At 33.5% G+C, this 12,240-nt stretch overlaps 1 protein-coding gene across 2 annotated transcripts in view; it reads right to left on the bottom strand.

Moving 5' to 3' along the window:
• CD36 (CD36 molecule) overlaps nt 1-12,240 on the bottom strand; it is a 52,979-nt gene that overhangs the window by 35,225 nt on the left and 5,514 nt on the right. The window contains exon 2 of one of the 2 annotated variants that reach the window (XM_008062410.1): nt 3,109-3,283. The gene's annotated coding sequence lies outside the window, so the exon portion shown is untranslated. Of the gene's footprint in view, nt 1-1,292; nt 1,510-3,108; nt 3,284-12,240 lie in introns of those variants that run through there. The other variant, XM_008062409.1, reaches the window with a different exon arrangement.

Here is a 12,240-nt window from a genome sequence, read left to right as displayed (position 1 = left end):
TAAAACATTTGTACTTTATTTGTCTTCTAATAAACTCCAAAGGACCATTGGATTCTTCACGTAACAATTTTTAAAAAAATATTTCATATTGGTTACCTTGTGAATCAATATTTAAAGCAACGTTTTCTTAGCTTCAAAAGACATTATTAACTTAAAACCACATAGGAAAGGACTGAACAGTACATGCATATCTTTACAAAACATCTCTCAATATGCTACTTGATGATTCCAGAAACTGTGATTTATTCTAGATAATCTATGCCATTTACAGTATTTATACATTTACATAATATAATTAAATTGATACTTTTAGTTAATCTCTCCAGAAGATTGATCCTTTACTTAAACTTGGTATCATCAATTAAGAAAATAGTTGGCAGTAGTGGGAAATTGTCAGGGAGGGTGGTGGGTTTGGCAGTTGAGGGAAACTGCTAGGGGAGGAAGGGGCATACCTCATCAACAAGGGTACCTGCATAATCAATGTTTGTATACCCAACCCTGAATTGTACTGCACATCTTTATAATAAAAAAGAAAAAAATTAAGTAATATTCATAATAAGCTTCCTGACTTTCAAAAAACAATAATTTTTATTTATTTTTATTCTTTCAACTTAGACTAATTACATTTCAGATTATTTAAAAGTAATATAATTTACCATTCCCAGTTGCAATTAGAACGTCTTTATATATTTTTAAAATGTTCATAAGTACATATGCAAATACACATTGCATTCAACCATGTTAACAAAGTCATTTGCACCAAAAATTGTGCAATTCAGATAGAAAACTAAATAAGCTAATGAATAAAGTAATAAGTAGTTAGCAATTGTATACTAAAGAGCATATTGACATAAGAGTGGAAAGTCATTTATAACAACTAATCTCATTATTTGACCATCTTTTATAATGACTACAATCTTAATTTAAATTAAACATCATGCATAAAAAGCCTCAGTATAAAATTAAAATCTATAATAATCTATATCAGATTGTGAATCATTTTAATATGAACAAAATAAATGTTTATAGGTAAGTATAAGACATTAAACATAAAGGGAAAAGTCAATGGTTACTGGACATGGTTTTACTACTTTTTAAACATAAAATATAGGAAGATTGATAACTCAGAAAACAATACAAACCTGACTTTTAAATAAAGAAAACAGTTAGTACTTTTTGTTGTCCTTATGATATATCTTCTTAGGAGTATTTATAAAGTAGTGTCATCCCTCATCATCTGGGAGATAGAAAATCCCTTAATCTCTTTTACTGAAAAAAAAAATATGACTTACCTTTAAAAAGGCTAGGAAGGATTTTTCAATCAAATGATCCAACATTTGAACAGACAAATCTTAATATAACTAAATGGTATTCTGCAGAAAAGTCCAACACTGAAATCCTCATTACATAAGTGTGTGAGAGTTTAAATATGCTTTAAAAAAAAACCAACACTAAGGAACCCTACAACGTCAGAACCCAATGTGTGGTTTGTTGCCAGAGGAATTGAAAAAAAAAAAAGAGAGAGAGAGAGAGAGCGAGAGAGAAGAAACCCATACACAGCACTATTAGTATGGTTCATAAGAGTCTATATCCATATTCTGGCGAAGATCCATTACCTATATCTGAGATACTCAGCAGTGCTTTTTTTTTTTTTTTTGGCCATTTTCCCATCCAAGTAATTCAGAGGTCAGAGAAACAAAAGGAACTGACTTGCTGAACTTCCCCTAATGTACTCTGTATAACACAATCATTATTCAAGATACTAAACTGAGACCCGGGGGTGGAAGGAGTTAATTTGGGGAGAGCAGTCATATTATCACTTCCCTATCATGACCGAGCTTGCAAAACTTATTTCATTAAGTTTAAATAAAATGTATTTTTTATATAACACAAATCTGAAATACTTTGAGACCAATAATTTTGAAAACAATTGGAGACTGTCAATCAGCAAGGATGACAAACAACCTTAGAAAAAGGAAATAACCCATTGTTCTAGCTGGAATTTCTTAAATGTTTATCATTTTCTGTTTTACAAAAGTTTTATGAGCACAGCACAGTCCTCCTACATAAAATAAATCTCTTAAAATTTCTTCAGCCAAAATACATGTATTAAATACCATTTAAATAAAATTGCTATTGAGGATGATCTTTTAATGTAAAAAAAAGCATATACTTAAGCCACTTTCAAAAAAAGGCATTATTTTTCTATTGAATCAAAATAGAAATCCTTGTACTTTGAGGAAAGAAGGACTGTCAATATTAGGATCCCATTGTTACAAAGACATTATCAGAATCATAGAGGAAAATTCCTCAGAAGATTGAACTGGCATATATCCGACAGGATAGTTGGATAAATGCCTTCAATCAACCTTGAAATAAAGTGGCCTAAGAATAACAGGCAGAAATATATTTAGTTCATTAGATCATATTGAAACCAGTTCTTATCATTAGATTGCTTGTGCTTTTTCTGGGTATATGAGGCACATATAAATCCTTTCATTTGCAAGCATTACAACTGAAAAAGAACCCAAAACATTCTCTTCTCCTCAAGCATTGCTTTCTTTCTCTAGGGTATTTTACTGACACATTTATTTAAAAAGTAATAAGAAGTCATAAAAATACTTTAAGTATATTAAATTTTTTTCCAAGTTTCAGATCCCTTAATTAGGATAATGTAGAAATGGCCTTGTGAGATTTCATTATGATTTATACTTTTCATTATAAAAGAAAAACACAGATTTTGGGAAACTTAGGTAATTCTTTTAAATAACTGTGAACTTTATTTTGGTTGTATGATATAGAATTATAATATAAACATTAATGCATATTTGATTAAGAATATATATCTTGTAGATATTTATTTTGTATTTAAGCTATTTTGATGTAAACATTTTTTCTCAGCCTTAATTCTCACACTACACACACCAATATGACAATTCAGAAATAGCTTTCCAACACAAGAGTTCAGATAAGGTCTACTTTAAAGAGCATATTTTAACCACATTGAAAAAATAGTAAATTATAATGAAAATATGAACACTATTAGAGAAAGATATTTCAGGAAAAAAATACATGCAAAATAGAAACCTAAATTGACACTGAACTTACATGGATCATTATTTAATCAGTAGCCTAATGCCATCCAAATCTTCTGACTGTCACTGGAGAGGAAAATGTCACACAGTCCCATGAGCAGTCCAAAGAATCAAATTTACATTCCCAGAGGCAGCTGTTTAGTGTTCAATCGCATAGACAACAGCTCCTGAGCAGCTCAGACACAAGACTCAGAAAGCGCACAGCTGACTCAAATCTGCAACCATGACTTTTGAGGAAAATATATACCTTGAACAACAAGGCAGCAAAATGCTGTACCCATTTTAGAGTAAAGAATGCTGAGATTTTCTTTGTTATATGAAGCATGCACCCACAATATTTTCAAGGAATGTGCTATATATGAAGGTACAGATTGCCTTATGTAAATCTACTATAGAAGTAGATAAATTATTAGAATGACAGGATAAAAATTTTCAATATACTTAGCCAGCTTACACACAATTCTCTGGAAACTCTTTTGTGAGAAAGCATATAGGGTTAGACATCAGACAGACATAAATATAAATTCTGATGCTACCAGGCACCAGTTATTGAAGAATAAATAGACATTTAAAAATTCAAGGTGTATGTGACATTTTGATATGCATAAACATTGCAAAATGATTGCCACAATCAAGCTAATTAGCATATCCATCGCTTTTATATTCTTAATCAAAAAATGGAGACAACTAAGCAAAAGTGTGATAAGAACTAAAAGTGGAGTAGTACACAACACTTGACCTGACAACTACTAGGCACATAAACAATGCGCCTCTTCCCTTGGCCCCTATTCATGTAAGTCTCCTTTCCCTTCTCTGCTTTGTTTTTTTCTGGATCATTTATCACCATTGGACCACCTCCACAACTGACTTTCGTTTTTGTCCTGTCTTTGCGCCTGCTAAAACTTTGGGTCCATGAGGATGGGGACACTTGCCTGTTTAGTTCACCGCTGAACCCCCACAGCACAAAACAGGCGAACAATTGGCAATCTGTTGAGTAAATGGACACACACAGCGACTATTATAACCATAATAATAGTTTTAAAGTGGTGAGAAGGAATGGAAATGAGAGGCTATTATGCTCCTTGTTCACACCATGGAAAAGCAATGGTTTGGTTGGGTTACGAACATCTGCTAAGAGTGAACTGACCTGAGTATGAATTTGGAATTCATCATTTCCTAAGTATATAACTTGTTGCTAACCTAACCTCTCACTTAGCCACAGTGGAAATATCTCCCTAACAAAATTGTTGTAATGATTAAGTGTGATAATATGAAGAACTTAGCACAGAGCCTGACACAGAGTTTTTGTTTAACAATTACTATGGTTATCACTGGATATTAGACAAAATTTTATTTTAGAGGATTTATTAAATATAAGTGAGTAAGAAATATTGAATATTATACAAAGCCAGGCTCAGTGGCTCAGCCTGTAATCCCGCGCCTTTGGGAGGCTGAGGTTAATGGATTGCCTGAGCCCGCGGGTTCAAGACCCGCCTGGGCAGCGGGACCTTATCTCTACAATAAATCAAAAAATCAGCCGGGTGTGGTAGCGCATGCCTGTAATTCCGGCTACTTGGAAGGGTGAGGCGGAAGGATCGCCGGAGCCCAGCAGGTCGAGGCTGCGGTGGCCGGGAGCGGCCACTGCACTCCAGTCTGGGCGACAGAGTGAGACTCCAACTCAAAAAAAAAAAAAGAAAAGAAAATTATACAAAGATATAAAATGTGAAGTTTCTCTCAACCCCCAATTCTATTTCTCAGAAACAACCAATGTTAGATGTATATGTGTTAATATTCCCCCAGTAACCTTATGTTTTTAAATTTATATGCCTATGTATATGGCATAATACCTATAATGAGTCATATTTTGTGAACGTTGCCTTTCCATATAGTATGTGCCTTGGAGATATTCCCATATCATGAATATGGTAAATACTTTATTATTGCAAAATATTCCATAGTGAATAATGTAATATTTTTTAAATGGCCAGTCTTCTTTAAATAGGCATTATTATTATTGTTTCTGGTGCTTTTCTTCTACAAAAACAATGCAAAAAATTCTTGTTCATACTGCTATATTTACCTGTTCTACTATACGAATAAAAATGAGAAGTAAAATTTCTGAGACAAAACTGTGTACTGTTGGTAGGGAGAATTTTGTAAATTTCTGTTCATACATGCACACAAAAATATGTGAGAATACCTATCTTCATACATCACCTACACTGGTTTATGCTGAACTTTAACTTTTTAGCAAGTATGTTGGGGTTGTTTTGTAAATATTTAATTGAACGAAGTTAAACCAATTTTCTAAAGTACATTAGTCATTTTTATTTTAAGACATTTGAACAATATTCTTATCCATCTTTTTTCCCTTGGGTTGGTTTGTCCTTTCCTTACTAATAAGTAAGAAAATAGTTTTTTTTTTAACCTCTGACTTATTTTAAGGTAGCAAGTTTTAATTTTTGCTGTATGTTAAAATTAAAGAATATTTAAAATTTTTAGTCCATGAACTTTTAGTCGTTTCCTTTTAAGGACTGTATCATGCTTCAAAAGGTTTGATCCACTTTGAGAATATGAATAAATACTAAATTTCCTTAGAGCATTTTTGTGGTTTTAAAAATCCTCTGTAACAGTATTTCAGACAAGCTGATTCATGGAATTTAACACGTGAAGTAAAAGAGGAAGAGTACATTAAGTTGAGTAATACAAATATTGCAACAGATATGAGAAACAAATGACAGATGCATTATGAGAGTTCTAAAGAGGAATCACATGGCCCAGTTCTAAACACAGCTTTATTAGTAATAATACTTGTGATGTAGACGAGACACAGTCATTGTCTTGCTGATTCCATTCTAATCAAAGAAAATAACCATAAAGTCTACCTCCACCTTCAAGCTGAAGATCGAATCAAATGGTAGATTTAAGCTTTAAAATGTAAACTTATATGCAGATAGGTACTGGTAGGTTACAATAGCAGATGATTTTTTAATTTGTAATATTTTTTTCAGTTCACAAAATAAGAATTTCAGCATAATTTGTGTTGTAATTCTAGAATGTATGGGTAAGCAAAGACTCATAAATTATGAATATGATGATGATACAATAAGAGTTAACACATACTAAGAGCTTAACTATCTACCAGGTGTTGAGCTAAGTAATTCACATGTGTTAACTTGTTGACAAATCATACTATCTTACTAGGCTCTTTAAAAAACTGACGTCACACAGCTAGTACTTGCCAGAACAAGAGTAAAAACCCAAGCAGACTGACTGAAGAGCCTTACTCTTTCTGAAACAAAAATGATAAATATGTTCTTGATCAATATCTAACTTTATACATTCTTTCCAAAATGTTTATACAAATTGAATAACAACTTTAAATAACCTGATATTACATACAGAGAAAATGATATCTAGATACAACAAACAAGCAATGAACAGTAAACTTATCCCATAGATGGCAATTAACATTATTTTAGATTAAATAAAACAAAATTTCATTTTAATGATCTATAAACTGTCTCATAAGATTAGTTACAAACGTAAAACTAAGGCAACATTTGTCTATTCCTTCGGGAATTCTGATAATGAAGAGTCATATATAATCATATATATGCTTATATAAGCATATAATCATATATATGCTTATATAATCATATATATGCTTACATTCATATGTGTGAATATATATCTACACAAATATATATGCTGTACGCAGACATCTATATTTTTCAGGTGCTAGCTTGTTCATTCACAGAAGTATTAAACCAATAGCATGTTCTACCTGCTTTATATAATGAGGAAGGAGTTCACATGCAGAAATAAAAATTAAAATATACTTACATAATTTAAAATATATTATTAAATTGTAAAAGAGAAAAGTATGATGTAATGTCAGTGAAGTGTTAAGAGACTAAAATGAACATTTCTGATATCACCTTTAAAATAAAATTTCAAAAATATTAAAGATAAAATGCAGAATGTTAGGATAATGTCAGTTTAAACTGAAATCCCGCAACCTGATGAATAAAAAGACAAGGTAAAAGCAAACATATGCCTTAAAGGTAATCTTACCTATATGCTTAATGAAAGTCATGGTAGGAGCTGTGCTTAAAAGAGAGATTAAAGACAGAGAACCTTTGTATATGTAGATAGTGCTCATGTGGACATGACCAGATCAATATGTAAATTTCACAGGTCATCTAAAAATGTTGTAGACCTAATTCTCATGTGAACAGTTTGCAGAGATAACTCTCTAAGGAGACAAAAAACCACAGTCAACGTTTAAATGATGCTAAGAAATACAACAGAATGTTATAATCAGCAGAGTTTGTCAAGTAAGTTGTGTTCATATAGTAGATGGGAAATTATTAGGGGCTAAAAAAAAATCAGGTAAAGGAATAACTAAGCCTCAAAGCATGTGATGAAATAGCAGAAAAAAGTCAATAATTGATAGCCAAAACAAGCATTTAGTTGATAAATACCAATTTTTTTTAAAGGTTGAGAAAAAATAGTCATATAAGTAATTTGAAATTTTGCAGAGCAGAAAGATAGAAAATTCATTGTAACTGACAGTACAAATTCTAGTTCTGAGAAATATTATAATGACCCTAGCCTAAAGAGATAGTCCCTAAAGTGAATTCTTAAAAATAAAGTTTACGGGGCAACTTGGCGAGACCTCATCTCTACAATAAATCAAAAAAACAAAAAATTAGCCGGACGTGGTAACGCGCCTGTAGTTCCACTACCTGGAAGGCTGAGGCAGAAGGATCGCCGGAGCCCGGCAGGTCTAGGTTGCGGTGGCCGGGAGCGGCCTCTTTACTCCAGCCTGGATGATAGAGTGAGACTCCAACTCAAAAAAATAAAAATAAACTGGGCTCGGTGGCTCAGCCTGTAATCCCGCGCTTTGGGAGGCTGAGGTGAGTGGATTGCCTGAGCCCGCGGGTTTGAGACCCGCCTGGGCAGCGAGACCTCATCTCTACAATAAAAAAACAAAACAAAAAAAATCAGCCGGGCGTGGTAGCGCATGCCTGTAATTCCACTAGCTGGAAGGCTGAGGCGGAAGGATCGATGGAGCCGGCAGGTCGAGGTTGTGTGGCCGGCAGAGGCCTCTGCACTCCAGCCTGGGTGACAGAGTGAGACTCCAACTCAAAAAAATAAAAAATAAAAAAAAGTTAATTAAAAAAAAATATATATTCCAACTCAAAAAGATAAAAAAATAAAAAAATGAATAATATATGTATATATTCCAACTCAAAAAAATAAAAAATAAAGTTAATAAAATGCATATATATAATTTTTTTGAGTTGGAGTCTCACTCTGTCACCCAGACTGGAGTGCAGTGGCCGCTCCCGGCCACCGCAGCCTCGACCTGCTGGGCTCCGGCAATCCTTCCGCCTCAGCCTTCCAAGTAGCTGGAACTACAGGCGCGTGCTACCACGCAGGGCTAATTTTTTTGATTTATTGTAGAGATGAGGTCTCGCCAACTTGCCCAGGCAGGTCTTGAACCCGCGGGCTCAGGCAATTCACTCACCTCGGCCTCCCAAAGTATGGGATTACAGGCTGAGCCCCTGAGCCCGGCTAATAAAATAATTTTAAGACAGGTTAGAGAAATTGGCTCTTGGCTTAGTCAAAATGATGTATTTTAAAATACTAAAATATTAGGTTTTTTAAAATATTTGCTTAAATACGAATAAAGTTGAACAGCATGATGAATGTATTAAAACTGAAAAAATTATATAGAGATGAATGATGAGACAAAGTGATTTTGTTTCATTTAATAAATAAACATGTCAAACACACTGACAAGTCTGTCTTTAAAAAACCTAATTATACTGACATCTGAACCATCTAATCATCTGTTACCTCAAGATTAAAGATATTCAACATTTGGGCATTAGCTTCTTTAAAGACTGTATACACCTGTATGCACACATACACACACACACACAAACACACACACACACATTTTTCGGTGACATGGTAGAATACCAAATTAGATTTCCTTTTAAAGCTAAAGGAAAATGTTTCTAAGAAGCATGTTATATAATGATAATTTATTTTAAAATAACACCACACAGGAAGTAATATGACTTTTTTTTTTTGGAATGGAGAAGTGTGCTCATTCTGCTCTGACATTTCAAAGAATCATTTGGCACAAATGCTGTGGTAGAGTGATACAGAAGCTTCTGCTAGTAGTTTTAAAGGATTATAAAACACTTATCAAACCCTACAGTGAAATCAAAACATCATTTTCCAAGTCGGTTCTCAATGGGCTTACAGTAGGAAGGTTTCTGTCTTCCAAGAGATCAGTGGGTTTCGTTTGGAGTGCTACTTCTCAAATAAACCCCTTGCAGTAACTTGAAACACATTCTTAAGAATGCCAACAATCAAGGATCGTAGGAGCCCAGCAGGTCGAGGCTGTGGCTACTGCACTCCAGTCTGGGCGACTGAGTGAGACTCCAACTCAAAAAAAAAAAAAAAAAAGATTGCCAACAATCTATACATTAAAAGTGGGAACCAGGCTCGGTGGCTCAGCCTGTAATCCCGTGCCTTTGGGAGTCTGAGGTGAGAGGATTGCTTGAGCCCGCGGGTTCGAGACCCGCCTGGGCAGTGACACCTCATCTCTACAATAAATCAAAAAATCACCTGGGCGTGGTAGCACATGCCTGTAATTCCGGCTACTCGGAAGGCTGACGCAGAAGGATCGCCGGAGCCCAGCAGGTCGAGGCTGTAGTGGCCGGGAGCGGCCACTTCACTCCAGTCTGGGCGACAGAGTGAGACTCCAACTCAAAAAAATTAAATAAATAAATAAATAAATAAATAAAAGTGGGTGCAACTTATGCTAAACATATTTTTAAGCTTTAACGAAGCCTCATATAATAACTTGCTAAAAAATATAAATATGTAAATATATGTGGTAAAACTCTCAGAAATAAATGTTTTTCTGGAAATGCTCATATTTCCCTAAGCATATTCTAGAAATCATTAGCATTCATACAGAATAAACATGGTAGACTACCTTTCTATAATACATGAGCCAGATATCTTAGAAATTCAGAATCATTCTAAAACATTGAAATCCTTAACACTCTTGCATATATCTTTGTGATCACTGGTTAACTTCTTGAATGAAAGAAATTACACACTTACCAGGGTAGAGTAAAACTTTCACTTTGGAATTTTGACATTCGAATTTTGAACAACAGAGAAGTTTAACTTACCTATTAGACTTAATTTTATCCCTGACATTTTTAGTAACAGCATTAACGTTTGCTTCACATAAAGACGCAATGACAATGGACTTGATAAAGTATATGCTTCTCTTATGACTGAGTAGAAAGAAATCTTTCATCCTTCTAACTCTACCAGTTTAAAGTTTAGGTATCATGAACCCTGTCTTTATGCAAGTGTCTATCATCCTCATTGTTCAACAAGCAACCGAGGGCTCAAAATATGTTTATTGTAACAATCCCCTACCAGATTCTAAATGTCCCTTTTCTCTTTTGTTCTTGAGGTGTGATTTAAGTAAACAACAGTAGGTATGGAACCTTAATTGCTGTAGAATGTCACCCTCAAATTACTCCACTATTCCTGCTAATGTTGCACTATTTGAATTAATACCCAGATCTTCAGAGTCTTCTAGGACTTAGCTATGTTTGTTTGTTTGTTTTCTGGCTTTTGAGCCCAAGCCCTTTCAGGTGTCACGTTTAGGCAAGCAAAATGTCCTACACCACATTGGCCCCAGTTTATGGGTAAAGATACAAATGTGAATTGAGATGATTATGTTGTCTGAATATGTTTCAGTGTACTCTGCAATAGCCCTTTTGTTAATCACACAGCACTTTCATTTTCTGAGTGAATACTCTAAGACTGTCATTTATTTTCCAAAGCTGCATTTACAAGACCTGGAGTTATATCCTCCATGTATTCCAAGAATTAAAAACATTTTCCGACCATGATCCAAGATCATTTCTAGGACTATTTTTCCTCTCATTTTCAACAATGCCTGAAGGAAAATTGGGTAATCACAATAGATTGGAGGAAAAGAGACTGTAGTGAGCAAAAATTTGAGATGAAACAAGTCCATAAAACATGAGAACCATACCACCTCTGCAACTCTAGATTAAAAACCAGTAAATATGTTCTATGTTATAAAGAAGTATATCTCAAAAGACAGGTTTTATAGTAAGCTATATAAGCTATCAGTATGGATGTCTCATTTAATTTTTCCTTCTTTGGTTATACTATGTTCATCTGTTCTGGTCGATTTTTGGCTATTTTACATCCTATTTTTATTCATTTTTTTTTCAAAATGATTTAGTTATATAAATTGTAATTGCCTCCAAATTAACTTAATGCAATTCCACGAGCAAAAACAGAAATATCCCTAAATTAGAAAAAAAAAACCACATAAGTTTATTTGATCTTCCACTCCTTTTATGGATATGTTCACTGTATCCATTTAATAGATATTTCTGTTTTGATGGGCATACTTCCTGAAATTTCAACATACAATAATGGATCACCAAATATTATCAAAACTGAGCTTTAATCAAAACTGAACCTTATTTTGCCACTTATTCTTTTAGCCCTATATTTACCAACTTATGTACTAGAAAATATTTTAACTCTTCAATTGATCAAAAATGTAAAATTAGAGATTAAATTAAAATGTGTGTCAACTAAGATTTTTAAGATCTTTTCCTGGCTTACTTGCAATGTCATTTAGATTAGGAAAAAAATACTGTGGGGATTTTATTTTTAAGTCTTTTGTTATAAATCAATTTATCAGAAAACCTTTTTTTCCCCATGATACAATGTCTACTACCATTGACTATGTCAGTCTTTCAGACAACCTTCATCCAATCTTAGTTGCATAAAGCTGAAACTTATAGGCAATATTTGTTTTAGAATTCCAATACATGAGTATCAATATGTGTTTTGAATAATTTGCTACAATTTGTATAGATGAAGCACAATGAATAACACTAAACTCAGCCATCTAAATCAACTAAATCATAATTTATAAAGAAATTCAATATGCTTAAGAAATTTTCAAAGGAAAGAAAAGTAGTAATGGACTTAACTTCAGATCCTTATTGTATCTTAAATAGTGAGGAGCACTTTGTAAGCTAGACTG

The sequence above is a fragment of the Carlito syrichta genome, unplaced genomic scaffold, assembly GCF_000164805.1.
Source record: "Carlito syrichta isolate Samal-C Ts95f unplaced genomic scaffold, Tarsius_syrichta-2.0.1 Scaffold305696, whole genome shotgun sequence".
NCBI classification, from domain to species: domain Eukaryota; kingdom Metazoa; phylum Chordata; class Mammalia; order Primates; family Tarsiidae; genus Carlito; species Carlito syrichta.
Note: the sequence above shows the minus strand (reverse complement) of the source record. Positions and strands in the feature narration are given on the sequence as shown.